This window comes from Carica papaya, chromosome 8 (genome assembly GCF_054855325.1).
Source record: "Carica papaya isolate Zhongbai chromosome 8, ASM5485532v1, whole genome shotgun sequence".
Taxonomy (NCBI): domain Eukaryota; kingdom Viridiplantae; phylum Streptophyta; class Magnoliopsida; order Brassicales; family Caricaceae; genus Carica; species Carica papaya.
Genome location: NC_142316.1, coordinates 16,859,989 through 16,887,268, shown reverse-complemented (window position 1 = coordinate 16,887,268; position 27,280 = coordinate 16,859,989). Strand labels below are relative to the sequence as shown.

Below are 27,280 nucleotides of genomic sequence, written 5' to 3'. Positions count from 1 at the left end.
ATACGCAAATGTGAGTCAAGAAGCAGTGGCATTTTAATCGATATTAGAATAAGAAGGAGAGGTGCAGTGTGAACGCACAAGGAAACAATTGATGGGAGGGGGAGGGAAGGAGAAGGAGTGTATGTATTTTCAGCACAAAATGAAACAAGTGCGATCATACCAGCACTAATGCAACGGATTCTATCAGAACTCCATAGGTAAGGGTGCTTGGGCGAGAGTAGTACTAGCATGGGTTACCTCCTGCGAAGTCCTTATATTTCACCCATTTTCTTGTGAAGTCCTCGTGCTGCACACATTTTTTTGCAGATGATTCTTTCGACGTTACGCGCGACTTGAATTATGGTCCTCAGATTTATTCGCAAATGTGAGTCATGGCGCTGTAGAATTTTACTTGATATAAGAACAAGTTCGGGAGGTGCAGTGCGCACGCACAAGGAAATAAATGACGGGAGGAGGAAGAAAAGAGAAGGAGTGTATGTATTTGAAGCACAAAATTAAACAAGTGGCATCATACCAGCACTAATGCACTGGATCCCATCAGAACTCTGCAGTTAAGTGTGCTTGGGCGAGAGTAGTACTCGGATGGGTGACCTCTTGGGAAGTCCTCGTATCGCAACAATTTTTTTTCAGATGGGTCGTTCGACGTTACGCACGACTGGAACTATGGTCCGCTGGTTTATACGCAAATGTGAGTCAAGAATTAGGGGCATTTTAATCGATATTAGAACGAGAAGGAGAGGTGCAGTGTGAACGCACAAGGAAACAAATGATGGGAGGGGGGAGGGAAGGAGGAGTGTATGTATTTTCAGCACGAAATTAAACAGGTGCGATCACACCAGCACAAATGCACCGGATCCCATCAGAACTCCGCAATTAAGTGTTCTTTGGCGAAAGTAGTACAATGATGGGTTACCTCCTGGGAAGTTCTCGTGTTGCACCCATTTTCTTTTTTTCAGATGTGCCGTTCGACGTTACGCGCGACTTTAATTATGGTCCGCAGATTTATTCGCAAATGTGAGTCACGGCGCCGTGGTATTGTACTTGATATTTGAACGGGAACGAGAGGTGCAGTGCGCACGCACAAGGAAACAAATGACGGGAGGGGGAAGAAAGGAGAAGGAATTTATGTATTTGCAGCGCGAAATTAAATAGGTGCGATCATACCAGCACTAATGCACCGGATCCCATTAGAACTCCGCAGTTAAGTGTGCTTTGGCGAGAGTAGTGCAATGATGGGTGACCTCCTGGGAAGTCGTCGTGACGCACTATTTTTTTTTTCAGACGGGTCGTTCGACGTTACGCGCGACTGGAACTAAGGTCCCCTGGTTTATACGCAAATATGAGTCAAGAAGCAGGGGCATTTTAATCGATATTAGAACGAGAAGGAGAGATGCAGAGTTCACGCACAAGGAAACAAATGACAGGAGGGGGGATGGAGGGAGAAAAAGTGTATGTATTTGCAGCGCAGAATAAAACATGAGCAATCATACCAGCACCAATCCAACGGATTCTATCAGAACTCCACAAGTTAAGGGTGCTTGGGCGAGAGTAGCACTAGGATGGGTGACCTCCTGCGAAGTCCTTATATTTCACCCATTTTCTCAGGAAGTCCTCATGTTGCACACATTTTTTTGCATATGATTCTTTCGACGATACACGCGACTTGAATTATGGTCCTCAGGTTTATTCGCAAATGTGAGTCACGAAACCGTAGCATTTACTTTATATTAGAACGAGTACGGGAGGTGCAGTGCGCACGCACAAGGAAACAAATGACGAGATGGGGAAGAAAGGAGAAGGAGTTTATGTATTTGCAGCGCAGAATTAAACGGATACGATCATACCACCACTAATGCACCGGATCCCATCATAACTCCGTAGTTAAGTGTGCTTGGCCGAAAGTAGTACTCGGATGGGTGACCTCCTGGGAAGTCCTCGTGTCGCACCAATTTTTTTTAGACGGGTTGTTCGACGTTACGTGCGACTGGAACTGGGGTCCGCTGGTTTATACGCAAATGTGAGTCAAGAAGCAGGGCCATTTTAATCGATATTAGAACGAGAAGGAGAGGTGCAGTGTGAACGCACAAGGAAACAATTGATGGGAGGGGGAGGGAAGGAGAAGGAGTGTATGTATTTTCAGCACGAAATGAAACAGGTGCGATCATACCAGCACTAATGCAACGGATTCTATCAGAACTCCGTAGGTAAGGGTGCTTGGGCGATAGTAGTACTAGCATGGGTTACCTCCTGCGAAGTCCTTATATTTCACCCATTTTCTTGTGTAGTCCTCGTGTTGCACCCATTTTTTTGCAGAAGATTCTTTCGACGTTACGCGCGACTTGAATTATGGTCCTCAGGTTTATTCACAAATGTGAGTCACGAAGCTGTAGCATTTTACTTGATATTAGAACGAGAACAGGAGGTGCAGTGCGCACGCACAAGGAAACAAATGACGGGAGGGGGAAGAAAGGGGAATGGTTTATGTATTTGCAGCGCGAAATTAAACAGGTGCGATCATACCAGCACTAATGCACCGGATCCCATCAGAACTCCGCAGTGAAGTGTGCTTGGGCGAGATTAGTACTCGGATGGGTGACCTACTGGTAAGTTCTCGTGTCGCACCAATTTTTTTTGAGACGGGTCGTTCGACGTTACGCGCGTCTGGAACTAGGGTCCGCTGGTTTATACGCAAATGTGAGTCAAGAAGCAGGGGCATTTTAATCGATATTAGAACGAGAATGAGAGGTGAAGTGTGAAAGCACAAGGAAACGAATGAAGGGAGGGGGAAGAAAGGAGAAGGAATGTATGTATTTGCAGCGCGAATTTAAACAGGTGCGATCATACCAGCACTAAAGCCCCGGATCCCATCAGAATTCCGCAGTTAAGTGTACTTGGGCGAGAGTAGTACTCGGATGGGTGACTACTTGGGAAGCCCTCGTGTTGCACCTATTTTTTTTCGGATGGGTTGTTCGACGTTACGCGCGAATGAAATTATAAACCGCTGGTTCATTTGCAAAGGTGAGTCACGGCGCCGTGGCATTTTACTTGATATTTGAACGATAACGAGAGGTGCAGTGCGCACGCACAAGGAAACAAATGACGGGACGGGGGATGGAAGAAGAAAGAGTGTATGTATTTGCAGTGCAGAATGAAACATGAGGGATCATACCAGCACTAATGCAACGGATTCTATCAGAACTCCGCAGTTAAGGGTGCTTGGGCGAGAAAAGTACTCGGATGGGTGACCTCCTGCGAAGTCCTTATATTTCACCCATTTTCTTGGGAGGTCCTCGTGTTGCACCCATCTTTTTGGAGATGATTCTTTCGACGTTACGCGCGAATAGAATTATAAACTGCTAGTTCATTTGCAAAGGTGAGTCACGGCGCCGTGGCATTTTACTTGATATTAGAACGACTACGGGAGGTGCAGTGCGCACGCACAAGGAAACAAATGACGGGAGGAGGAAGAAAAGAGAAGGAGTGTGTGTATTTGAAGCGCAAAATTAAACAAGTGGCATCATACCAGCACTAATGCACTTGATCCCATCAGAACTATGCAGTCAAGAATCAGGGGCATTTTCATCGATATTAGAATGAGAAGGAGAGGTGCAGTGTGAACGCACAAGGAAACAAATGATGGGAGGGGGGAGGGAAGAAGTAGTGTATGTATTTTCCGCACGAAATTAAACAGGTGCGGTCACACCAGCACAAATGCACCGGATCCCATCAGAACTCCACAATTAAGTGTGCTTTGGCGAAAGTAGTACAATGATGGGTTACCTCCTGGGAAGTTCTCGTGTCGCACCCATTTTCTTTTTTTCAGATGTGCCGTTCGACATTACGCGCGACTTTAATTATGGTCCGCATATTTATTGGCAAATGTGAGTCACGGCGCCGTGGCATTTTACTTGATATTTGAATGAGAACGAGAGGTGCAGTGCGCATGCACAAGGAAACGAATGACGGGAGGGGAAAGAAATGAGAAGGAGTTTATGTATTTACAGCGCGAAATTAAACAGGTGCGATCATACCAGCACTAATGCACCGGATCCCATCAGAACTCTGCAATTAAGTGTGCTTGGGCGAGAGTAGTACTCGGATGGTTGACCTCCTGGGAAGTCCTCGTGTCGCACTAATTTTTTTTTTCAGACGGGTCGTTCGACGTTACGCACGACTGAAACTAGGGTCCATTAGTTTATACGCAAATGTGAGTCAAGAAGCAGGGGCATTTAATCGATATTAGAAAGAGAAGGAGAGATGCAGAGTGCACGCACAAGGAAACAAATGACGGGAGGGGGGATGGAGGGCGAAAAAGTGTATGTATTTGCAGCGCAGAATGAAACATGAACAATCATACCAGCACCAATGCACCGGATTCTATCAGAACTTTGCAAGTTAAGGGTGTTTGGGCGAAAGTAGCACTAGGATGGGTGACCTCCTGCGAAGTCCTTATATTTCACCCATTTTCTTAGGAAGTTCTCGTGTTGCACCCATTTTTTTGCAGATGATTCTTTCGACGATACGCACGACTTGAATTATGGTCCTCAGGTTTATTCGCAAATGTGAGTCACGGCACCGTAGCATTTTACTTGATATTAGAACGAGCACGGGAGGTGCAATGCGCACGCACAAGGAAACAAATGACGGGAGGGGGAAGAAAGGGCATGGAGTTTATGTATTTGCAGAGCGGAATTAAACGGGTGCGATCATACCAGCACTAATGCACCGGATCCCATCAGAACTCCACAGTTAATTGTGCTTGGGTGAGAGTAGTACTTGGATGAGTGACCTTCTGGGAAGTCCTCGTGTCGCACCAATTTTTTTTCAGACGGGTCGTTCGACGTTACGCGCGACTGGAACTGGGGTCCGCTGGTTTATACGCAAATGTGAGTCAAGAAGCAGGGCCATTTTAATCGATATTAGAACGAGAAGGAGAGGTGCAGTGTGAACGCACAAGGAAACAATTGATGGGAGGGGGAGGGAAGGAGAAGGAGTGTATGTATTTTCAGCACGAAATGAAACAGGTGCGATCATACCAGCACTAATGCAACGGATTCTATCAGAATTCCGTAGGTAAGGGTGCTTGGGCGAGAGTAGTACTAGCATGGGTTACCTCCTACGAAGTCCTTATATTTCACCCATTTTCTTGGGAGGTCCTCGTATTGCACCCTTCTTTTTGCAGATGATTCTTTCGACGTTACGCGCGACTTGATTTATGGTCCACAGGTTTATTTGCAAATGTGAGTCACGGCGCCGTGGCATTTTACTTGATGTTAGAACGAGTACGGGAGTTGCAGTGCGCACGCACAAGGAAACAAATGACGGATGAGGAAGAAAAGAGAATGAGTGTATGTATTTGAAGCGCAAAATTAAACAAGTGGCATCATACCAGCACTAATGCACTGGATCCTATCAGAACTCTACAGTCAAGTATGCTTTGGCGAGAGTAGTACTCGGATGGGTGACCTCTTGGGAAGTCCTCGTATCGCAACAATTTTTTTAGATGGGTCATTCGACGTTATGCGCGACTGGAACTATGGTCATCTGGTTTATACGCAAATGTGAGTCAAGAATCAGGGACATTTTAATCGATATTAGAACGAGAAGGAGAGGTGCAGTGTGAACGCACAAGGAAACAAATGACGGGAGGGGGAAGAAATGAGAAGGAGTGTATGTATTTTCAGCACGAAATTAAACAAGTGCGGTCACACCAGCACAAATGCACCGGATCCCATCAGAACTCCGCAGTTAAGTGTGCTTTGGCGAAAGTAGTATAAAGATGGGTTACCTCATGGGAGGTTCTCGTGTTGCACCCATTTTCTTTTTTTCAGATGTGCCATTCGACGTTACGCGCGAATTTAATTATGGTCCGCATATTTATTCGCAAATGTGAGTCACGGCGCCGTTGCATTTTACCTGATATTTGAACGAGAACGAGAGGTGCAGTGCGCACGCACAAGGAAACAAATGACGGGAGGGGGAAGAAAGGAGAAGGAGTTTATGTATTTGCAGCGCGAAATTAAACAGGTGCGATCATACCAGCATAAATGCACCGGATCCTATCAGAACTCCGCAGTTAAGTGTGCTTTGGTGAAAGTAGTGCAATGATGGGTTACCTCGTGGGAAGTTCTGTGTTGCACCCATTTTCTTTTTTTCAGATGTGTCGTTCGATGTTACGCGCAACTTTAATTATGGTCCACAGATTTATTCGCAAATGTGAGTCATGGCGCCGTGGCATTTTACTTGATATTTGAACCCGAACGAGAGGTGCAGTGCGCACGCACAAGGAAACAAATGATGAGCGCAAAATTGATTAGGTGCGATCATACCAGCACTAATGCACCGGATCCCATCAGAACTCCGCAGTTAAGTGTGCTTGGGCGAGAGTAGTACTCGGATGGGTGACCTCCTGGGAAGTCCTCGTGTCGCACTAATTTTTTTTTTAGACGGGTCGTTCGACGTTACGCGCGACTGGAACTAGGGTCCCCTGCTTCATACGCAAATGTGAGTCAAGAAGCAGGGGCATTTTAATCGATATTAGAACGAGAAGGAGAGATGCATAGTGCACGCACAAGGAAACAAATGACGGGAGAGGGGATGGAGGGAGAAAAAGTGTATGTATTTGCGGCGCAGAATGAAACATGAGCAATCATACCAGCACCAATGCGACGGATTCTATTAGAACTCCGCAAGTTAAGGGTGTTTGGGCGAGAGTAGCACTAGGATGGGTGACCTCCTGCAAAGTACTTATATTTCACAAATTTTCTTAGGAAGTCCTCGTGTTGCACCCATTTTTTTGCAGATGATTCTTTCGACGATACGTGCGACTTGAATTATGGTCGTCAGATTTATTCGCAAATGTGAGTCACGGCACCGTAGCATTTTACTTGATATTAGAACGAGCATGGGAGGTGCAGTGCGCACGCACAAGGAAACAAATGACGGGAGGGGGAAGAAAGGAGAAGGAGTTTATGTATTTGCAGCGCAAAATTAAATAGGTGCAATCAAACCAGCACTAATGCACCGGATCCCATCAGAACTCCGCAGTTAAGTGTGCTTGGGCGAGAGTAGCACAATGATGGGTTACCTCCTGGGAAGTTCTCGTGTTACACCCATTTTCTTTTTTTCAGATGTGCCGTTCGACGTTACTCGCGACTTTAATTATGGTCCGCAGATTTATTCGCAAATGTGAGTGACGGCGCCGTGGTATTTTACTTGATATTTGAACGAGAAGGAGAGGTGCCGTGTGCACGCACAAGGAAACAATTGATTGGAGGGGGAGGGAAGGAGAAGGAGTGTATGTATTTTCAGCACGAAATGAAACAGGTGCGATCATACCAGCACTAATGCAACGGATTCTATCAGAACTCCGTAGGTAAGGGTGCTTGGGCGAGAGTAGTACTAGCATGGGTATCCTCCTGCAAAGTCCTTATATTTCACCCATTTTCTTGTGAAGTCCTCGTGATGCACCCATTTTCTTTTTTTCAGATGTGTCGTTCGACGTTACGCGCGACTTTAATTATGGTCCCCAAATTTATTCGCAAATGTGAGTCACGGCGCCGTGGCATTTTACTTGATATTTGAACGAGAACGAGAGGTGCAGTGCGCACGCACAAGGAAACAAATGACGGGAGGGGGAAGAAAGGAGAAGGAGTTTATGTATTTGCAGCGCGAAATTAAACCAGTGCAATCATACCAGCACTAATGCACCGGATCCCATTAGAACTTTGCAGTTAAGTGTGCTTGGGCGAGATTAGTACTCGGATGGGTGACCTCACGGGAAGTCCTCGTGTCGCACTAATTTTTTTTTCAGACGGGTCGTTCGACGTTACGCGCGTCTGGAACTAGGGTCCGCTGGTTTATACGTAAAAGTGAGTCAAGAAGCAGGGGCATTTTGATCGCTATTAGAACGAGAATGAGAGGCGAAGTGTGAACGCACAAGGAAACAAATGACGGGAGGGGGAAGAAAGGAGAAGGAGTGTATGCATTTACAGCAGAAAATTAAACAGGTGCGATCATACCAGCACTAAAGCTCCGGATCCCATCAGAACTCCGCAGTTAAGTGTGCTTGGGCGAGGGTAGTACTCGGATGGGTGACCACCTGGGAAGCCCTCGTGTTGCACCTATTTTTTGTCGGATGGGTTGTTCGACGTTACGCGCGAATGGAATTATAAACCGCTGGTTCATTTGCAAAGGTGAGTCACGGTGCTGGGGCATATTACTTGATATTAGAACGAGAAAGAGAGATGCAGAGTGCACGCACAAGAAAACAAATGATGGGAGATGGGATGAAATGAGAAAGAATGTATGTATTTGCAGTGCGGAATGAAACATGAGGGATCATACCAGCACTAATACAACGGATTCTATCAGTACTCCGTAGTTAAGGGTGCTTGGGCGAGAAAAGTACTCGGATGGGTGACCTCCTGCGAAGTCTTTATATTTCACCCATTTTCTTGGGAGATCCTCGTGTTGCACCCATCTTTTTGCAGATGATTCTTTCGACGTTACGGGCGACTTGATTTATGGTCCGCAGGTTTATTCGCAAATGTGAGTCACGGCGCCGTGGCATTTTACTTGATATTAGAAGAAGTACGGGAGGTGCAGTGCGCACGCACAAGGAAACAAATGATGGGAGGAGGAAGAAAAGAGAAGGAGTGTATGTATTTAAAGCGCAAAATTAAACAAGTGGCATCATACCAGCACTAATGCACTGGATCCCATCAGAACTCTGCAGTTAAGTGTGCTTGGGCGAGTGTAGTACTCGGATGGGTGACCTCTTGGGAAGCCCTCGTGTTGCACCTATATTTTTTCGGATGGGTTGTTTGATGTTACGTTCGAATGAAATTATAAACCGCTGGTTCATTTGCAAAGGTGAGTCACGGTGCCGGGGCATATTACTTGATATTAGAACGAGAAAGAGAGATGCAGAGTGCACGCACAAGGAAACAAATGACGGGAGGGGGGATAGGAGGAGAAAGAGTGTATGTATTTGCAGTGCAGAATGAAACATGAGGGATCATACCAGCACTAATGCAACGGATTCTATCAGAACTCCGCAGTTAAGAGTTCTTGGGCGAGAAAAGTACTCGGATGGGTGACCTCCTACGAAGTCCTTATATTTCACCCATTTTCTTGGGAGGTCCTCGTGTTGCACCCATCTTTTTGCATATGATTCTTTCGACGTTACGCGCTGCTTGATTTATGGTCCGCAGGTTTATTTGCAAATGTGAGTCACGGCGCCGTGGCATTTTACTTGATATTAGAACGAGTACGGGAGGTGCAGTGCGCACACACAAGGAAATAAATGATGGGAGGAGGAAGAAAAGAGAAGGAGTGTATGTATTTAAAGCGCAAAATTAAACAAGTGGCATCATACCAGCACTAATGCACTGGATCCCATCAGAACTCTGCAGTTAAGTGTGCTTGGGCGAGTGTAGTACTCGGATGGGTGACCTCTTGGGAAGTCCTCGTATCGCAACAATTTTTTTTCAGATGGGTCGTTCGTCGTTCTTCGCGACTGGAACTATGGTCCGCTGGTTTATACGCAAATGTGAGTCAAGAATCAGGGGCATTTTAATCGATATTAGAACGAGAAGGAGAGGTGAAGTGTGAACGCACAAGGAAACAAATGACAGGAGGGGGGATGGAGGGAGAAAAAGTGTATGTATTTGCAGCGCAGAATGAAACATGAGCAATCATACCAGCACCAATGCGACGGATTCTATTAGAACTCCGCAAGTTAAGGGTGCTTGGGCGAGAGTAGCAGTAGGATGGGTGACCTCCTGCAAAGTCCTTATATTTCACCAATTTTCTTAGGAAGTTCTCGTGTTGCACCCATTTTTTTGTAGATGATTCTTTCGACGATACGTGCGACTTGAATTATGGTCGTCAGATTTATTCGCAAATGTGAGTCACGGCACCGTAGCATTTTACTTGATTTTAGAACGAGCACGGGAGGTGCAGTGCGCACGCACAAGGAAACAAATGACGGGAGGGGGAAGAAAGGAGAAGGAGTTTATGTATTTGCATCGCGGAATTAAACGGGTGCGAACATACCAGCACAAATGCACCGGATCCCATCAGAACTCCGCAGTTAAGTGTGCTTTGGCGAAAGTAGTACAATGATGGGTTACCTCCTGGGAAGTTCTAGTGTTACACCCATTTTCTTTTTTTCAGATGTGCCGCTCGACGTTACGCGCGACTTTAATTATGGTCCGCAGATTTATTCGCAAATGTGAGTCACGGCACCGTGGCATTTTACTTAATATTTGAACGAGAAAGAGAGGTGCAGTGTGAACGCATAAGGAAACAATTGATGGGAGTGGGAGGGAAGGAGAAGGAGTGTATGTATTTTCAGCACGAAATGAAACAGGTGCGATCATACCAGCACTAATGCAACGGATTCTATCAGAACTCCGTAGGTAAGGGTGCTTGGGCGAGAGTAGTACTAGCATGGGTTACCTCCTTCAAAGTCCTTATATTTCACCCTTTTTCTTGTGAAGTCCTCGTGATGCACCCATTTTCTTTTTTTCAGATGTGCCGTTCGACGTTACGCGCGACTTTAATTATAGTCCACAAATTTATTCGCAAATGTGAGTCACGGCGCCGTGGCATTTTACTTGATATTTGAACGAGAACGAGAGGTGCAGTGCGCACGCACAAGGAAACAAATGACGGGAGGGGGAAGAAAGGAGAAGGAGTTTATGTATTTGCAGCGCGAAATTAAACCGGTGCGATCATACCAGCACTAATGCACCGGATCCCATCAGAACTCCGCAGTTAAGTGTGCTTGGGCGAGATTAGTACTCGGATGGGTGACCTCATGGGAAGTCCTCGTGTCGCACTAATTTTTTTTTCAGACGGGTCGTTCGACGTTACGCGCGTCTGGAACTAGGGTCTGCTGGTTTATACGCAAATGTGAGTCAAGAAGCAGGGGCATTTTAATCGCTATTAGAACGAGAATGAGAGGCGAAGTGTGAACACACAAGGAAACAAATGACGGGAGGGGGAAGAAAGGAGGAGTGTATGTATTTAGAGTAGAAAATTAAACAGGTGCGATCATACCAGCACTAAAGCTCCGGAACCCATCAGAACTCCGCAGTTAAGTGTGCTTGGGCGAGGGTAGTACTCGGATGGGTGACCACCTGGGAAGCCCTCGTGTTTCACCTATTTTTTTTCGGATGGGTTGTTCGACGTTACGCGCGAATGGAATTATAAACTGCTGGTTCATTTGTAAAGTTGAGTCACGGTGCTGGGGCATATTACTTGATATTAGAACGAGAAAGAGAGATGCAGAGTGCACGCACAAGAAAACAAATGACGGGAGGGGGGATGGAATGAGAAAGAATGTATGTATTTGCAGTGCGGAATGAAACATGAGGGATCATACCAGCACTAATGCAACGGATTCTATCAGAACTCCGTAGTTAAGGGTGCTTGGGCGAGAAAAGTACTCGGATGGGTGACCTCCTGCGAAGTCCTTATATTTCACCCATTTTCTTGGGAGATCCTCGTGTTGCACCCATCTTTTTGCAAATGATTCTTTCGACATTACGGGCGACTTGATTTATGGTCCGCAGGTTTATTCGCAAATGTGAGTCACGGCGCCGTGGCATTTTACTTGATATTAGAAGGAGTACGGGAGGTGCAGTGCGCACGCACAAGGAAACAAATGACGGGAGGAGGAAGAAAAGAGAAAGAGTGTATGTATTTGAAGTGCAAAATTAAACTAGTGGCATCATACCCGCGCTAATGCACTGGATCCCATTAGAACTCCGTAGGTAAGGGTGCTTGGGCGAGAGTAGTACTAGCATGGGTTACCTCCTGCGAAGTCCTTATATTTCACCCATTTTCTTGTGAAGTCCTCGTGATGCACCCATTTTCTTTTTTTCAGATGTGCCATTCGACGTTACGCGCGACTTTAATTATGGTCCGAAGATTTATTCGCAAATGTGAGTCACGACGCCGTGGCATTTTACCTGATATTTGAACGAGAACGAGAGGTGCAGTGCGCACGCACAAGGAAACAAATGATGGGAGGGGGGATGGAAGGAGAAAGAGTGTATGTATTTGCAGTGCAGAATGAAACATGAGGGATCATACCAGCACTAATGCAACGGATTCTATCAGAACTCCGCAGTTAAGGGTGCTTGGGCGAGAAAAGTACTCGGATGGGTGACCTCCTGCGAAGTCCTTATATTTCACCCATTTTCTTGGGAGGTCCTCGTGTTGCACCCATCTTTTTGCATATGATTCTTTCGACGTTACGCGCGGCTTGATTTATGGTCTGCAGGTTTATTCGCAAATGTGAGTCACGGCGCCGTGACATTTTACTTGATATTTGAACGAGAACGAGAGGTGCAGTGCGCACGCACAAGGAAACAAATGACGGGACGGGGGATGGGTGGAGAAACAGTGTATGTATTTGCAGTGCAGAATGAAACATGAGGGATCATACCAGCACTAATGCAACGGATTCTATCATAACTCTGCAGTTAAGGGTGCTTGGGCGAGAAAAGTACTCGGATGGGTGACCTCCTGCGAAGTCCTTATATTTCACCCATTTTCTTGGGAGGTCCTCGTGTTGTACCATCTTTTTGCAGATGATTCTTTCGACGTTACGCGCGAATAGAATTATAAACGGTTGGTTCATTTGCAAAGGTGAGTCACGGCGCCGTGGCATTTTACTTAATATTAGAACGAGTACGGGAGGTGCAGTGCGAACGCACAAGGAAACAAATGACGGGAGGAGGAAGAATAGAGAAGGAGTGTATGTATTTGAAGCGCAAAATTAAACAAGTGGCATCATACCAGCACTAATGCACTTGATCCCATCAGAACTCTGCAGTTAAGTGTGCTTGGGCGAGAGTAGTACTCGGATGGGTGACCTCTTGGGAAGTTCTCGTATCGCAACAATTTTTTTTCAGATGGGTCGTTCGACGTTACTCGCGACTAGAACTATGGTCTGCTGGTTTATACGCAAATGTGAGTCAAGAATCAGGGGCATTTTCATCGATGTTAGAACGAGAAGGAGAGGTGCAGTGTGAACGCACAAGGAAACAAATGATGGGAGGGGGGGAGGGAAGAATGAGTGAATGTATTTTCAGCACGAAATTAAACAGGCGCGGTCACACCAGCACAAATGCACCGGATCCCATCAGAACTCCGCAGTTAAGTGTGCTTTGGCGAAAGTAGTACAATGATGGGTTACCTCCTGGGAAGTTCTCGTGTTGCACCCATTTTCTTTTTTTCAGATGCGCCGTTCGACGTTACGCGCGACTTTAATTATGGTCCGCAGATTTATTCGCAAATGTGAGTCACAGCGCCGTGGCGTTGTACTTGATATTTGAACGGGAACGAGAGGTGCAGTGCGCACGCACAAGGAAACAAATGACGGGAGGGGGAAGAAAGGAGAAGGAATTTATGTATTTGCAGCGCGAAATTAAACGGGTGCGATCATACCAGCACTAATGCACCAGATGCCATTTGAACTCCGCAGTGAAGTGTGCTTGGGCGAGATTAGTACTCGGATGGGTGACCTCCTGGGAAGTCCTCGTGTCGCACTAATTTTTTTTGAGACGGGTCGTTCGACGTTACGCGCGTCTGGAACTAGAGTCCGCTGGTTTATACGCAAATGTGAGTCAAGAAGCAGGGACATTTTAATCGATATTAGAACGAGAATGAGAGGTGAAGTGTGAACGCACAAGGAAACAAATGACGGGAGGGGGAAGAAAGGAGAAGGAGTGTATGTATTTGCAGCGCGAATTTAAAAAGGTGCGATCATACCAGCACTAAAGCCCCGGATCCCATCAGAACTCCGTAGTTAAGTGTGCTTGGGCGAGAGTAGTACTCGGATGGGTGACTACTTGGGAAGCCCTCGTGTTGCACCTATTTTTTTCGGATGGGTTGTTCGACGTTACGCGCGAATGGAATTATAAACCGCTGGTTCATTTGCAAAGGTGAGTCACGGCGCCGTGGCATTTTACTTGATATTTGAACGAGAACGAGAGGTGCAGTGCGCACGCACAAGGAAACAAATGACGGGACGGGGGATGGAAGAAGAAAGAGTGTATGTATTTGCAGTGCAGAATGAAACATGAGGGATCATACTAGCACTAATGCAACGGATTCTATCAGAACTCCGCAGTTAAGGGTGCTTGGGCAAGAAAAGTACTCGGATGGGTGACCTCCTGCGAAGTCCTTATATTTCACCCATTTTCTTGGGAGGTCCTCGTGTTGCACCCATCTTTTTGGAGATGATTCTTTCGACGTTACGCGCGAATGGAATTATAAACCGCTAGTTCATTTGCAAAGGTGAGTCACGGCGCCGTGGCATTTACTTGATATTAGAACGAGTACGGGAGGTGCAGTGCGCACGCACAAGGAAACAAATGACGGGAGGAGGAACAAAAGAGAAGGAGTGTGTGTATTTGGAGCGCAAAATTAAACAAGTGGCATCATACCAGCACTAATGCACTTGATCCCATCAGAACTCTGCAGTTAAGTGTGCTTGGGCGAGAGTAGTTCTCGGATGGGTGACCTCTTGGGAAGTTCACGTATCGCAACAATTTTTTTTCAGATGGGTCGTTCGACGTTACGCGCGACTGGAACTATGGTCCGCTGGTTTATACGCAAATGTGAGTCAAGAATCAGGGGCATTTTCATCGATATTAGAATGAGAAGGAAAGGTGCAGTGTGAACGCACAAGGAAACAAATGATGGGAGGGGGGAGGGAAGAAGGAGTGTATGTATTTTCCGCACGAAATTAAACAGGTGCGGTCACACCAGCACAAATGCACCGGATCCCATCAGAACTCCGCAGTTAAGTGTGCTTTGGCGAAAGTAGTACAAAGATGGGTTACCTCCTGGGAGGTTCTCGTGTTACACCCATTTTCTTTTTTTCAGATGTGCCGTTCGACGTTACGCGCGACTATAATTATGGTCCGCAGATTTATTCGCAAGTGTGAGGCACGGCGCCGTGGCATTTTACTTGATATTTGAACGAGAAGTAGAGGTGCAGTGTGAACGCACAAGGAAACAATTGATGGGAGGGGGAGGGAAGGAGAAGGAGTGTATGTATTTTCAGCACGAAATGAAACAGGTGCGATCATACCAGCACTAATGCAACAGATTCTATCAAAACTCCGTAGGTAAGGGTGCTTGGGTGAGAGTAGTTCTAGCGTGGGTTACCTCCTGCGAAGTCCTTATATTTCACCCATTTTCTTGTGAAGTCCTCGTGATGCACCCATTTTCTTTTTTTCAAATGTGTCGTTCGACGTTACGCGCGACTTTAATTATGGTCCACAAATTTATTCGCAAATGTGAGTCACGGCGCCGTGGCATTTTACTTGATATTTGAACGAGAACGAGAGGTGCAGTGCGCACGCACAAGGAAACAAATGACGGGAGGGGGAAGAAAGGAGACGGAGTTTATGTATTTGCAGCGCAAAATTAAACCAGTGCGATCATACCAGCACTAATGCACCGGATCCCATCAGAACTCCGCAGTTAAGTGTGTTTGGGCGAGATTAGTACTCGGATGGGTGACCTCACGGGAAGTCCTCGTGTCGCACTAATTTTTTTTTCAGACGGGTCGTTCGACGTTACGCGCATCTGGAACTAGGGTCCGCTGGTTTATACGCAAATGTGAGTCAAGAAGCAGGGGCATTTTAATCACTATTAGAATGAGAATGAGAGGTGAAGTGTGAACGCACAAGGAAACAAATGACGGGAGGGGGAAGAAAAGAGAAGGAGTGTATGTATTTACAGCAGAAAATTTATCAGGTGCGATCATACCAGCACTAAAGCTCCGGATCCTATCAGAACTCTGCAGTTAAGTGTGCTTGGGCGAGGGTAGTACTCGGATGGGTGACCACATGGGAAGCCCTCGTGTTGCACCTATTTTTTTTCGGATGGGTTGTTCGACGTTACGCGCGAATGGAATTATAAACCGCTGGTTCATTTGCAAAGGTGAGTCACGGTGCTGGGGCATATTACTTGATATTAGAACGAGAAAGAGAGATGCAGAGTGCACGCACAAGAAAACAAATGACGGGAGGGGGGATGGAATGAGAAAGAATGTATGTATTTGCAGTGTGAAATGAAACATGAGGGATCATACCAGCACTAATGCAATGGATTCTATCAGAACTCCGTAGTTAAGGGTGCTTGGGCGAGAAAAGTACTCGGATGGGTGACCTCCTGCGAAGTCCTTATATTTCACCCATTTTCTTAGGAGTTCCTCGTGTTGCACCCATCTTTTTGCAGATGATTCTTTCGACGTTACGGGCGACTTGATTTATGGTTCGCAGGTTTATTCGCAAATGTGAGTCACGGCGCCGTGGCATTTTACTTGATATTAGAAGGAGTACGGGAGGTGCAGTGCGCACGCACAAGGAAACAAATGACGGGAGGAGGAAGAAAAGAGAAAGAGTGTATGTTTTTGAAGCGCAAAATTAAACAAGTAGCATCATACCCGCACTAATGCACTGGATCCCATCAGAACTCTGCAGTTAAGTGTGCTTGGGCGAGAGTAGTACTCGGATGGGTGACCTCTTGGAAAGTCCTCGTATCGCAACAATTTTTTTTCAGATGGGTCGTTCGACGTTACGCGCGACTGGAACTATCGTCCGCTGGTTTATACGCAAATGTGAGTCAAGGATCAGGGGCATTTTAATCGATATTAGAACGAGAAGGAGAGGTGCAGTGTGAACACACAAGGAAACAAATGATGGGAAGGGGGGAGGGAAGAAGGAGTGTATGTATTTTCGGCACGAAATTAAACAGGTGCGGTCACACCAGCACAAATGCACCAAATCCCATCAGGACTCTGCAGTTATGTGTGCTTTGGCGAAAGTAGTACAATGATGGGTTACCTCCTGGGAAGTTCTCGTGTTGCACCCATTTTCTTTTTTTCAGATGTGCCGTTCGACGTTACGCGCGACTTTAATTATGGTCCGCGGATTTATTCGCAAATGTGAGTCACGGTGCCGTGGCATTTTACTTGATATTTGAACGAGAACGAGAGGTGCAGTGCGCACGCACAAGGAAACAAATGACGGGAGGGGGAAGAAAGGAGAAGGAGTGTATGTATTTGCAGCGCGAAATGAAACAGGTGCGATCATACCAGCACTAATGCAACGGATTCTATTAGAACTCCGTAGGTAAGGGTGCTTGGGCGAGAGTAGTACTAGCATGGGTTACCTCCTGCGAAGTCCTTATATTTGACCCATTTTCTTGTGAAGTCTTCGTGTTGCACCCATTTTTTTGCAGATGATTCTTTCGACGTTACGCGCGACTTGTATTATGGTCCTCAAGTTTATTCGCAAATGTGAGTCACGGCGCAGTAGCATTTTACTTGATATTAGAACGAGAACGAGAGGTGCAGTGCGCACGAACAAGGAAACAAATGACGGGAGGGGGAAGAATGGGGAATGAGTTTATGTATTTGCAGCACAAAATTAAACAATTGCGATCATACCAGCACTAATGCACCGGATCCAATCAAAACTCCGCAGTTAGGTGTGCTTGGGCGAGATTAATACTCGGATGGGTGACCTCTTGGGAATTCCTCGTGTCGCACCAATTTTTTTCAGACGGGTCGTTCGACGTTACGCGCGTCTGGAACTAGGGTCCGCTGGTTTATACGCAAATGTGAGTCAAGAAGCAGGGGCATTTTAATCGATATTAGAACGAGAATGAGAGGTGAAGTGTGAACGCACAAGGAAACAAATGACGAGAGGAGGAAGAAAAGAGAAGGAGTGTATATATTTGAAGCGCAAAATTAAACAAGTGGCATCATACCAGCACTAATGCATTGGATCCCATCAGAACTCTGCAGTTAAGTGTGCTTGGGTGAGAGTAGTTCTCAGATGGGTGACCTCTTGGGATGTCCTCGTATCGCAACAATTTTTTTTTCAGATGGGTCGTTAGAGGTTACGCGCGACTGGAACTAGGTCCGCTGGTTTATACGCAAATGTGAGTCAAGAAGCATGGGCATTTTAATCGATATTAGAACGAGAATGAGAGGTGAAGTGTGAACGCACAAGGAAACAAATGATGAGAGGGGGGGAGGGAAGAAGGAGTGTATGTATTTTCAGAACAAAATTAAACAGGTGCGGTCACACCAGCACTAATGCACCGGATCCCATCAGAACTCCGCAATTAAGTGAGCTTTGGCGAAAGTAGTACAATGATGGGTTACCTCCTTGGAAGTTCTCGTGTTGCACCCATTTTCTTTTTTTCAGATGTGCCATTCGACGTTACGCGCGACTTTAATTATCGTCCGCAGATTTATTCGCAAATGTGAGTCACGGCGCCGTGGCATTTTACTTGATATTTGAACGAGAACGAGAGGTGCAGTGCGCACGCACAAGGAAACAAAAGACGGGAGGGGGAAGAAAGGAGAAGGTGTGTATGTATTTGCAGCGCGAAATTAAATAGGTGCGATCATACCAGCACTACAGCCCCGGATCCCATCAGAACTCCGCAGTTAAGTGTGCTTGGGGGAGAGTAGTACTCGGATCGGTGACCACCTGGGAAGCCCTCGTGTTGCACCTATTTTTTTTTCGAATGGGTTGTTCGACGTTACGCGCGACTGTAATTATAAACCGCTGGTTCATTTTCAAAGGTGAGTCACGGTGCCGGGGCATATTACTTGATATTAGAACGAGAAAGAGAGATGCACAGTGCACGCACAAGGAAACAAATGACGGGAGGGGGGATGAGAGGAGAAAGAGTGTATGTATTTGCAGTGCAGAATGAAACATGAGGGATCATACCAGCACTAATGCAACGGATTCTATCAGAACTCCGCAGTTAAGGGTGCTTGGGCGAGAAAAGTACTCGGATGGGTGACCTTCTGCGAAGTCCTTATATTTCACCCATTTTCTTGGGAGGTCCTCGTGTTGCACCCATCTTCTTGCAGATGATTCTTTCGACGTTACGCGCAACTTGATTTATGGTCCGCAGGTTTATTCGCAAATGTGAGTCACGGCGCCGTGGCATTTTACTTGATATTAGAACGAGTACGGGAGGTGCAGTGCGCACGCACAAGGAAACAAATGACGGGAGGGGGAAGAAAAGAGAAGGAGTGTATGTATTTGCAGCGCAAAATTAAACAGGTGCGATCATACCATCACAAATGCAACGGATCCCATCAGACCTCCGCAGTCAAGTGTGCTTGGGCGAGAGTAGTACTCGGATGGGTGACCTCCTAGGAAGTCCTCGTGTCGCAACAATTTTTTTTCAGACGGGTCTTTCGACGTTACGCGCGTCTGGAACTATGGTACGCTGGTTTATACGCAAATGTGAGTCAAGAAGCAGGGGCATTTTAATCGATATTAGAACGAAAATGAGAGGTGAAGTGTGAACGCACAAGGAAACAAATGACGGGAGGGGGAAGAAAGGAGAAGGAGTGTATGTATTTGCTGCGCAAAATTAAACAGGTGCGATCTTACCAGCACTAAAGCTTTGGATCCCATCAGAACTCCGCAGTTAATTGTGCTTGGGCGAGCGCAGCACTCGGATGTGTGACAACTTGGGAAACCCTAGTGTTGCACCTATTTTTTTTCGGATGGGTTGTTCGACATTACGCGCGAATGGAATTATAAACCGCTAGTTTATTTGCAAAGGTGAGTCACGGTGCCGGGGCATATTACTTGATATTAGAATGAGAAAAAGAGATGCAGAGTGCACGCACAAGGAAATAAATGACGGGAGGGGGGATGGGAGGAGAAAGAGTGTGTGTATTTGCAGTGCAGAATGAAACATGAGGGATCATACCAGCACTAATGCAACGGATTCTATCAGAACTCCGCAGTTAAGGGTGCTTGGGCGAGAAAAGTACTCGGATGGGTGACCTCCTGCAAAGTCCTTATATTTCACCCATTTTCTTGGGAGGTCTTCGTGTTGCACCCATCTTTTTGCAGATGATTCTTTCGACGTTACGCGCGACTTGATTTATGGTCCGCAGGTTTATTCGCAAATGTATGTCACGGCGCCGTGGCATTATACTTGATATTAGAACGAGTACGGGAGGTGCAGTGCGCACGCACAAGGAAACAAATGACGGGAGTGGGAAGAAAAGAGAATGAGTGTATGTATTTGCAGCGCGAAATTAAACAGGTGCGATCATACCAGCACTAATGCACCGGATCCCATCAGAACTCCGTAGTTAAGTGTGCTTGGGCGAGAGTGGTACTCGGATGGGTGACCTCCTGGGAAGTCCTCGTGTCGCAATAATTTTTTTTCAGACGGGTCGTTCGACGTTACGCGCAACTGGAACTATGGTCCACTTGTTTATACGCAAATATGAGTCAAGAATCAGGGGCATATTAATCGATATTAGAACGAGAAAAAGAGGTGCAGTGTGAACGCACAAGGAAACAAATGATGGGAGGGGGGAGGGAAGGAGAAGGAGTGTTTTTATTTTCAGCACGAAATTAAACAGGTGCTATCACACCAGCACAAATACATCGGATCCCATCAGAACTCCGCAGTTAAGTGTGCTTTGGCGAAAGTAGTACAAGGATGGGTTACCTTCTGGGAAGTTCTCGTGTTGCACCCATTTTTTTTTTCAGATGTGCCATTCGACGTTACGCGCGACTTTAATTATAGTCCGCAGATTTATTCGAAAATGTGAGTCACTGCGCCGTGGCATTTTACTTGATATTTATACGAGAACGAGAGGTGCAGTGCGCACGCACAAGGAAACAAATGACGGGAGGGGGAAGAAAAGAGAAGGAGTGTATGTATTTGAAGTGCGAAATTAAACAGGTGCGATCATACCAGCACTAATGCACCGGATCCTATCAGAACTCCGTAGTTAAGTGTGCTTGGGCGAGAGTGGTACTCGGATGGGTGACCTCCTGGGAAGTCCTCGTGTCGCAACAATTTTTTTTCAGACGGGTCGTTCGACGTTACGCGCGACTTGAACTAGGGTCCGCTGGTTTATACGCAAATGTGAGTCAAAAAGAAGGGGCATTTTAATCGATATTAGAACGAGAATGAGAGGTGCAGTGTGAACGCACAAGGAAACAAATTATGGGAGGGGGAGGGAAGGAGAATGAGTGTATGTATTTTCAGCACGAAATGAAACAGGTGCGATCATACCAGCACTAATGCAACAGATTCTATCAGAACTCCGTAGGTAAGGGTGCTTGGGCGAGAGTAGTACTAGCATGGGTTACCTCCTGCGAAGTGTTTATATTTCACCCATTTTCTTGTGAAGTCCTCGTGTCGCACCAATTTTTTTTCAGACGGGTCGTTCGACGTTACGCTCGTCTGGAACTAGGGTCCGCTGGTTTATACGCAAATGTGAGTCAAGAAGCAGGGGCATTTTAATCGATATTTGAACGAGAATAAGAGGTGAAGTGTGAACGCACAAGGAAATAAATGACGGGATGGGGAAGAAAGGAGAAGGAGTGTATGTATTTGCAGCGCGAAACTAAACAGGTGCGATCATACCAGCACTAAAGCCCCAGATCCCATCAGAACTCCGTAGTTAAGTGTGCTTGGCGAGATTAGTACTCGGATGGTTGACCTCCTGGGAAGTCCTCGTGTCGCACCAATTTTTTTTCAGACGGGTCGTTCGACGTTACGCGTGTCTGGAACTAGGGTCCGCTGGTTTATATGCAAATGTGAGTCGAGAAGTAGGGGCATTTTAATCGAAATTAGAACGAGAATGAGAGGTAAAGTTTGAACGCACAAGGAAACAAATGACGGGAGGGGGAAGAAAGGAGAAGGAGTGTATGTATTTGCAGCGCGAAATTAAACAGGTGCGATCATACCAGCACTAAAGCTTCGGATCCCATCAGAACTCCGCAGTTAAGTGTGCTTGGGCGAGAGTAGTACTCGGATGGGTGTCCACCTGGGAAGCCCTCGTGTTGCACCTATTTTTTTTCGGATGGGTTGTTCGACGTTACGCGCGAATGGAATTATAAACCGCAGGTTCATTTGCAAAGGTGAGTCACGGTGCCGGGGCATATTACTTGATATTAGAACGAGAAAGAGAGATGCAGAGTGCACGCAAAAGGAAACAAATGACGGTAGGGGGGATGGGAGGAGAAAGAGTGTGTGTATTTGCAGTGCAGAATGAAACATGAGGGATCATACCAGCACTAATGCAACGGATTCTATCAGAACTCCGCAGTTAAGGGTACTTGGGCGAGAAAAGTACTCGGATGGGTGACCTCCTGCAAAGTCCTTATATTTCACCCATTTTCTTGGGAGGTCCTCGTGTTGCACCCATCTTTTTGCAGATGATTCTTTCGACGTTACGCGCGACTTGATTTATGGTCCGCAGGTTTATTCGCAAATGTGAGTCACGGCGCCGTGGCATTATACTTGATATTAGAACGTGTACGGGAGGTGCAGTGCGCACGCACAAGGAAACAAATGACGGGAGGGGGAAGAAAAGAGAAGGAGTGTATGTATTTGCAGCGCGAAATTAAACAGGTGCGATCATACCAGCACTAATGCACCGGATCCAATCAGAACTCCGCAGTTAAGTGTGCATGGGCGAGAGTGGTACTCGGATGGGTGACTTCCTGGGAAGTCCTCATGTCGCAACAATTTTTTTTCAGACGGGTCGTTCGACGTTACGCGCGACTTGAACTAGGGTCCGCTGGTTTATACGCAAATGTGAGTCAAAAAGAAGGGGCATTTTAATCGATATTAGAACGAGAATGAGAGGTGCAGTGTGAACGCACAAGGAAATAAATTATGGGAGGGGGAGGGAAGGAGAATGAGTGTATGTATTTTCAGCACGAAATGAAACAGGTGCGATCATACCAGCACTAATGCAACAGACTCTATCAGAACTCCGTAGGTAAGGATGCTTGGGCGAGAGTAGTACTAGCATGGGTTACCTCCTGCGAAGTGCTTATATTTCACCCATTTTCTTCTGAAGTCCTCGTGTCGCACCAATTTTTTTTCAGACGGGTCGTTCGACGTTACGCTCGTCTGGAACTAGGGTCCGCTGGTTTATACGCAAATGTGAGTCAAGAAGCAGGGGCATTTTAATCGATATTAGAACGAGAATGAGAGGTGAAGTGTGAACGCACAAGGAAACAAATGAGGGGAGGGGGAAGAAAGGAGAAGGAGTGTATGTATTTGCAGCGCGAAACTAAACAGGTGCGATCATACCAGCACTAAAGCCCCGGATCCCATCAGAGCTCCGCAGTTAAGTGTGTTTGGCGAGATTAGTACTCGGATGGTTGACCTCCTGGGAAGTCCTCGTGTCGCACCAATTTTTTTTCAGACGGGTCGTTCGACGTTACGCGCGTCTGGAACTAGGGTCCGCTGGTTTATACGCAAATGTGAGTCGAGAAGCAAGGGCATTTTAATCGAAATTAGAACGAGAATGAGAGGTAAAGTGTGAACGCACATGGAAACAAATGACGGGAGGGGGAAGAAAGGAGAAGGAGTGTATGTATTTGCAGCGCGAAATTAAACAGGTGCGATCATACCAGCACTAAAGCTCCGTATCCCATCAGAACTCCGCAGTTAAGTGTGCTTGGGCGAGAGTAGTACTCGGATGGGTGTCCACCTGGGAAGCCCTCGTGTTGGACCTATTTTTTTTTCGGATGGGTTGTTCGACGTTACGCGTGAATGGAATTATAAATCGCAGGTTCATTTGCAAAGGTGAGTCACGGTGCCGGGGCATATTACTTGATATTAGAACGAGAAAGAGAGATGCAGAGTGCACGCAAAAGGAAACAAATGACGGGAGGGAGGATGGGAGGAGAAAGAGTGTATGTATTTGCAGTGCAGAATGATACCTGAGGGATCATACCAGCACTAATGCAACGGGTTCTATCAAAACTCCGCAGTTAAGGGTGCTTGGGCGAGAAAAGTACTCGGATGGGTGACCTCCTGCGAAGTCCTTATATTTCACCCAATTTCTTGGGAGGTCCTCGTGTTGCACCCATCTTTTTGCAGATGATTCTTTCGACGTTATGCTCGTCTGGAACTAGGGTCCGCTGGTTTATACGCAAATGTGAGTCAAGAAGCAGGGGCATTTTAATCGATATTAGAACGAGAATGAGAGGTGAAGTGTGAACGCACAAGGAAACAAATGACGGGAGAGGGAAGAAATGAGAAGGAGTGTATGTATAGCGCGAAACTAAACAGGTGCGATCATACCAGCACTAAAGCCTCGGATCCCATCAGAACTCCGCAGTTAAGTGTGCTTGGCGAGATTAGTACTCGGATGGTTGACCTCCTGGGAAGTCCTCGTGTCGCACCAATTTTTTTTCAGATGGGTCGTTCGACGTTACGCGTGTCTGGAACTAGGGTCCGCTGGTTTATACGCAAATGTGAGTCGAGAAGCAGGGGCATTTTAATCGAAATTAGAACGAGAATGAGAGGTAAAGTGTGAACGCACAAGGATACAAATGACGGGAGGGGGAAGAGAGGAGAAGGAGTGTATGTATATGCAGCGCGAAATTAAACAGGTGCGATCATACCAGCACTAAAGCTCCGGATCCCATCAGAACTCCGCAGTTAAGTGTGCTTGGGCGAGAGTAGTACTCGGATGGGTGTCCACCTGGGAAGCCCTCGTGTTGGACCTATTTTTTTTTCGGATGGGTTGTTCGACGTTACGCGCGAATGGAATTATAAACCGCAGGTTCATTTGCAAAGGTGAGTCACGGTGCCGGGGCATATTACTTGATATTAGAACGAGAAAGAGAGATGCAGAATGCACGCAAAAGGAAACAAATGACGGGAGGGAGGATGGGAGGAGAAAGAGTGTATGTATTTGCAGTGCAGAATGAAACATGAGGGATCATACCAGCACTAATGCAACGGATTCTATCAGAACTCCGGAGTTAAGGGTGCTTGGGCGAGAAAAGTACTCGGATGGGTGACCTCCTGCGAAGTCCTTATATTTCACCCATTTTCTTGGGAGGTCCTCGTGTTGCACCCATCTTTTTGCAGATGATTCTTTCGACGTTACGCGTGACCTGATTTATGGTCCGCAGGTTTATTCGCAAATGTGAGTCACGGCGTCGTGGCATTTTACTTGATATTAGAACGAGTACGGGAGGTGCAGTGCGCACGCACAAGGAAACAAATGACGGGAGGAGGAAGAAAAGAGAAGGAGCGTATGTATTCGTAGCGCAAAATTAAACAAGTGGCATCATACCAGCAATAATGCACTGGATCCCATCAGAACTCTGCAGTTAAGTGTGCTTGGGCGAGAGTAGTACTCGGATGGGTGACCTCTTGGGAAGTCCTCGTATTGCAACAATTAAACAGGTGCGATCACACCAGCACTAATGCACCGGATCCCATCAGAACTCCACAGTGAAGTGTGCTTGGGCGAGATTAGTACTCGGATGGGTGACCTCTTGGGAAGTCCTCGTGTCGCACCAATTTTTTTCAGACGGGTCGTTCGACGTTACGCGCGTCTGGAACTAGGGTCCGCTGGTTTATACGCAAATGTGAGTCAATAAGCAGGGGCATTTTAATCGATATTAGAACAAGAATGAGAGGTGAAGTGTGAACGCACAAGGAAACAAATGACGGGAGGGGGAAGAAAGGAGAAGGAGTGTATGTATTTGCAGTGCGAAATTAAATAGGTGCGATCATACCAGCACTAAAGCTCCGGATCCCATCAGAACTCCGCAGTTAAGTGTGCTTGGGCGAGAGTAGTACTCGGATGGGTGACCACTTGGGAAGCCCTCGTGGTGCACCTATTTTTTTTCGGATGGGTTGTTCGACGTTACGCACGAATGGAATTATAAACCACTGGTTCATTTGCAAAGGTGAGTCACGGTGCCGGGGCATATTACTTGATATTAGAACGAGAAAAAAAGATGCAGAGTGCACGCACAAGGAAACAAATGACGGGAGGGGGAAGAGTGGAGTTTATGTATTTGCAGCGCGAAATTAAATAGGTGCGATCGTACCAGCACTATTGCAACCGATCCCATCATAACTCCGCAGTTATGTGTGCTTGGGCGAGAGTAGTACTCGAATGGGTGACCACTTGGGAAGTACTCGTGTTGCACCCATTTTTTTGCAGATGATTTTTTAGACGTTACACGCGACTTGAATTTTGGTCCTCAGGTTTATTCGCAAATGTGAGTCACGGCGTCGTATCATTTTACTTGATATTAAAACGAGCACGGGAGGTGCAGTGTGCACGCACAAGGAAACAAATGACGGGTGGGGTAAGAAAGGAGAAGGAGTTTATGTATTTGCAGCGCGAAATTAAACGGATGCGATCATACCAGCACTAATGCAACGGATCCCATCATAACTCTGCAGTTAAGTGTGCTTGGGGGAGAGTAGTACTCGGATGGGTGACCTCCTGGGAAGTTCTCGTGTCGCACAAATTTTTTTCAGACGGGTCGTTCGACGTTACGCGCAACTGGAACTATGGTCCACTTGTTTATACGCAAATGTGAGTCAAGAAGTAGGGGCATATTAATCGATATTAGAACGAGAAAAAGAGGTGCAGTGTGAACGCACAAGGAAACAAATGATGGGAGGGGGGAGGGAAGGAGAATGAGTGTTTTTATTTTCAGCACGAAATTAAACAGGTGCTATCACACCAGCACAAATACACCGGATCCCATTAGAACTCCGCAGTTAAGTGTGCTTTGGCGAAAGTAGTACAAGGATGGGTTACCTTCTGGGAAGTTCTCGTGTTGCACCCATTTTTTTTTTCAGATGTGCCATTCGACGTTACGCGCGACTTTAATTATAGTCCGCAGATTTATTCGAAAATGTGTGTCACTGCGCCGTGGCATTTTACTTGATATTTATACGAGAACGAGAGGTGCAGTGCGCACGCACAAGGAAACAAATGACGGGAAGGGGAAGAAAGGAGAAGGAATGTACGTATTTGCAGCGCGAAATTAAATAGGTGCCATCATACCAGCACTAATACACCATATCCCATCAGAACTCAGCAGTTAAGTGTGCTTGGGCGGGAGTAGTACTCGGATTGGTGACCTCCTGGGAGGTCCTCGTGTTGCACCCATTTTTTTTCGGATGGGTCGTTCGACGTTACGCGCGAATGCAATTATAAACCGCTTGTTCATTCGCAAAGGTGAGTCACGATGCTAGGGCATTTTACTTGATATTAGAACGAGAAGGAGAGATGCAGAGTGCACGCACAAGGAAACAAATAACGGGAGAGGGGATGGAGGGAGAAAGAGTGTATGTATTTGCAGCGCAGAATGAAACATGAGCGATCATACCTGCACCAATGCAACGGATTCTATCAGAACTTCGCAAGTTAAGGGTGCTTGGGCGAGAGTAGCAC

The 27,280-nt window shown here is 46.5% G+C and overlaps 10 non-coding genes and 41 pseudogenes across 10 annotated transcripts; all 51 read left to right on the top strand.

Annotated features, from left to right (window-relative positions):
* Window positions 1-501: 501 nt before the first annotated feature.
* LOC148244530 (5S ribosomal RNA) lies at window positions 502-619 on the top strand (annotated as a pseudogene).
* Window positions 620-822: 203 nt separating this feature from the next.
* On the top strand, window positions 823-941 carry LOC148244529 (5S ribosomal RNA; annotated as a pseudogene).
* Window positions 942-1,150: 209 nt separating this feature from the next.
* LOC148244528 (5S ribosomal RNA) lies at window positions 1,151-1,269 on the top strand (annotated as a pseudogene).
* Window positions 1,270-1,830: 561 nt separating this feature from the next.
* On the top strand, window positions 1,831-1,949 carry LOC148244527 (5S ribosomal RNA; annotated as a pseudogene).
* Window positions 1,950-2,506: 557 nt separating this feature from the next.
* Window positions 2,507-2,625, top strand: LOC148244526 (5S ribosomal RNA; annotated as a pseudogene).
* Window positions 2,626-2,830: 205 nt separating this feature from the next.
* Window positions 2,831-2,949, top strand: LOC148244525 (5S ribosomal RNA; annotated as a pseudogene).
* Window positions 2,950-3,689: 740 nt separating this feature from the next.
* On the top strand, window positions 3,690-3,808 carry LOC148244524 (5S ribosomal RNA; annotated as a pseudogene).
* Window positions 3,809-4,017: 209 nt separating this feature from the next.
* LOC148244523 (5S ribosomal RNA) lies at window positions 4,018-4,136 on the top strand (annotated as a pseudogene).
* Window positions 4,137-4,698: 562 nt separating this feature from the next.
* Window positions 4,699-4,817, top strand: LOC148244522 (5S ribosomal RNA; annotated as a pseudogene).
* An 880-nt stretch (window positions 4,818-5,697) lies between these two features.
* Window positions 5,698-5,816, top strand: LOC148244521 (5S ribosomal RNA; annotated as a pseudogene).
* A 209-nt stretch (window positions 5,817-6,025) lies between these two features.
* Window positions 6,026-6,143, top strand: LOC148244520 (5S ribosomal RNA; annotated as a pseudogene).
* A 172-nt stretch (window positions 6,144-6,315) lies between these two features.
* LOC148244519 (5S ribosomal RNA) lies at window positions 6,316-6,434 on the top strand. Its single transcript, XR_015815697.1, has one exon. It is a non-coding gene; the product is annotated as a 5S ribosomal RNA (ribosomal RNA).
* A 562-nt stretch (window positions 6,435-6,996) lies between these two features.
* LOC148244518 (5S ribosomal RNA) lies at window positions 6,997-7,115 on the top strand (annotated as a pseudogene).
* Window positions 7,116-7,682: 567 nt separating this feature from the next.
* On the top strand, window positions 7,683-7,801 carry LOC148244517 (5S ribosomal RNA; annotated as a pseudogene).
* Window positions 7,802-8,007: 206 nt separating this feature from the next.
* On the top strand, window positions 8,008-8,126 carry LOC148244516 (5S ribosomal RNA). The gene has a single exon (XR_015815609.1). It is a non-coding gene; the product is annotated as a 5S ribosomal RNA (ribosomal RNA).
* A 560-nt stretch (window positions 8,127-8,686) lies between these two features.
* Window positions 8,687-8,805, top strand: LOC148244515 (5S ribosomal RNA; annotated as a pseudogene).
* A 561-nt stretch (window positions 8,806-9,366) lies between these two features.
* Window positions 9,367-9,484, top strand: LOC148244514 (5S ribosomal RNA; annotated as a pseudogene).
* Window positions 9,485-10,045: 561 nt separating this feature from the next.
* LOC148244513 (5S ribosomal RNA) lies at window positions 10,046-10,164 on the top strand (annotated as a pseudogene).
* Window positions 10,165-10,731: 567 nt separating this feature from the next.
* Window positions 10,732-10,850, top strand: LOC148244512 (5S ribosomal RNA). Its single transcript, XR_015815824.1, has one exon. It is a non-coding gene; the product is annotated as a 5S ribosomal RNA (ribosomal RNA).
* A 203-nt stretch (window positions 10,851-11,053) lies between these two features.
* Window positions 11,054-11,172, top strand: LOC148244511 (5S ribosomal RNA). Its single transcript, XR_015815267.1, has one exon. It is a non-coding gene; the product is annotated as a 5S ribosomal RNA (ribosomal RNA).
* Window positions 11,173-12,800: 1,628 nt separating this feature from the next.
* LOC148244510 (5S ribosomal RNA) lies at window positions 12,801-12,918 on the top strand (annotated as a pseudogene).
* A 204-nt stretch (window positions 12,919-13,122) lies between these two features.
* Window positions 13,123-13,241, top strand: LOC148244509 (5S ribosomal RNA; annotated as a pseudogene).
* Window positions 13,242-13,450: 209 nt separating this feature from the next.
* Window positions 13,451-13,569, top strand: LOC148244508 (5S ribosomal RNA; annotated as a pseudogene).
* Window positions 13,570-13,774: 205 nt separating this feature from the next.
* On the top strand, window positions 13,775-13,893 carry LOC148244507 (5S ribosomal RNA). Its single transcript, XR_015814445.1, has one exon. It is a non-coding gene; the product is annotated as a 5S ribosomal RNA (ribosomal RNA).
* A 559-nt stretch (window positions 13,894-14,452) lies between these two features.
* LOC148244506 (5S ribosomal RNA) lies at window positions 14,453-14,570 on the top strand (annotated as a pseudogene).
* Window positions 14,571-14,773: 203 nt separating this feature from the next.
* On the top strand, window positions 14,774-14,892 carry LOC148244505 (5S ribosomal RNA; annotated as a pseudogene).
* A 567-nt stretch (window positions 14,893-15,459) lies between these two features.
* Window positions 15,460-15,578, top strand: LOC148244504 (5S ribosomal RNA). The gene has a single exon (XR_015814676.1). It is a non-coding gene; the product is annotated as a 5S ribosomal RNA (ribosomal RNA).
* Window positions 15,579-15,784: 206 nt separating this feature from the next.
* Window positions 15,785-15,903, top strand: LOC148244503 (5S ribosomal RNA). The gene has a single exon (XR_015814617.1). It is a non-coding gene; the product is annotated as a 5S ribosomal RNA (ribosomal RNA).
* A 561-nt stretch (window positions 15,904-16,464) lies between these two features.
* LOC148244502 (5S ribosomal RNA) lies at window positions 16,465-16,582 on the top strand (annotated as a pseudogene).
* A 204-nt stretch (window positions 16,583-16,786) lies between these two features.
* On the top strand, window positions 16,787-16,905 carry LOC148244501 (5S ribosomal RNA; annotated as a pseudogene).
* Window positions 16,906-17,468: 563 nt separating this feature from the next.
* LOC148244500 (5S ribosomal RNA) lies at window positions 17,469-17,587 on the top strand (annotated as a pseudogene).
* Window positions 17,588-18,114: 527 nt separating this feature from the next.
* Window positions 18,115-18,233, top strand: LOC148244499 (5S ribosomal RNA; annotated as a pseudogene).
* A 209-nt stretch (window positions 18,234-18,442) lies between these two features.
* LOC148244498 (5S ribosomal RNA) lies at window positions 18,443-18,561 on the top strand (annotated as a pseudogene).
* Window positions 18,562-19,122: 561 nt separating this feature from the next.
* Window positions 19,123-19,241, top strand: LOC148244497 (5S ribosomal RNA; annotated as a pseudogene).
* An 884-nt stretch (window positions 19,242-20,125) lies between these two features.
* On the top strand, window positions 20,126-20,244 carry LOC148244496 (5S ribosomal RNA). The gene has a single exon (XR_015815447.1). It is a non-coding gene; the product is annotated as a 5S ribosomal RNA (ribosomal RNA).
* A 206-nt stretch (window positions 20,245-20,450) lies between these two features.
* On the top strand, window positions 20,451-20,569 carry LOC148244495 (5S ribosomal RNA; annotated as a pseudogene).
* A 207-nt stretch (window positions 20,570-20,776) lies between these two features.
* On the top strand, window positions 20,777-20,895 carry LOC148244494 (5S ribosomal RNA; annotated as a pseudogene).
* A 559-nt stretch (window positions 20,896-21,454) lies between these two features.
* Window positions 21,455-21,572, top strand: LOC148244493 (5S ribosomal RNA; annotated as a pseudogene).
* Window positions 21,573-21,777: 205 nt separating this feature from the next.
* Window positions 21,778-21,896, top strand: LOC148244492 (5S ribosomal RNA). Its single transcript, XR_015814640.1, has one exon. It is a non-coding gene; the product is annotated as a 5S ribosomal RNA (ribosomal RNA).
* Window positions 21,897-22,456: 560 nt separating this feature from the next.
* On the top strand, window positions 22,457-22,575 carry LOC148244491 (5S ribosomal RNA; annotated as a pseudogene).
* A 559-nt stretch (window positions 22,576-23,134) lies between these two features.
* Window positions 23,135-23,252, top strand: LOC148244490 (5S ribosomal RNA; annotated as a pseudogene).
* Window positions 23,253-23,457: 205 nt separating this feature from the next.
* LOC148244489 (5S ribosomal RNA) lies at window positions 23,458-23,576 on the top strand (annotated as a pseudogene).
* Window positions 23,577-24,133: 557 nt separating this feature from the next.
* Window positions 24,134-24,251, top strand: LOC148244488 (5S ribosomal RNA; annotated as a pseudogene).
* Window positions 24,252-24,456: 205 nt separating this feature from the next.
* On the top strand, window positions 24,457-24,575 carry LOC148244487 (5S ribosomal RNA; annotated as a pseudogene).
* Window positions 24,576-25,137: 562 nt separating this feature from the next.
* LOC148244486 (5S ribosomal RNA) lies at window positions 25,138-25,255 on the top strand (annotated as a pseudogene).
* A 6-nt stretch (window positions 25,256-25,261) lies between these two features.
* LOC148244485 (5S ribosomal RNA) lies at window positions 25,262-25,380 on the top strand (annotated as a pseudogene).
* Window positions 25,381-25,584: 204 nt separating this feature from the next.
* Window positions 25,585-25,703, top strand: LOC148244484 (5S ribosomal RNA). The gene has a single exon (XR_015814435.1). It is a non-coding gene; the product is annotated as a 5S ribosomal RNA (ribosomal RNA).
* A 199-nt stretch (window positions 25,704-25,902) lies between these two features.
* On the top strand, window positions 25,903-26,021 carry LOC148244483 (5S ribosomal RNA; annotated as a pseudogene).
* A 205-nt stretch (window positions 26,022-26,226) lies between these two features.
* Window positions 26,227-26,345, top strand: LOC148244482 (5S ribosomal RNA; annotated as a pseudogene).
* Window positions 26,346-26,550: 205 nt separating this feature from the next.
* LOC148244481 (5S ribosomal RNA) lies at window positions 26,551-26,669 on the top strand (annotated as a pseudogene).
* A 207-nt stretch (window positions 26,670-26,876) lies between these two features.
* On the top strand, window positions 26,877-26,995 carry LOC148244480 (5S ribosomal RNA; annotated as a pseudogene).
* The last annotated feature ends 285 nt before the right edge of the window (window positions 26,996-27,280 follow it).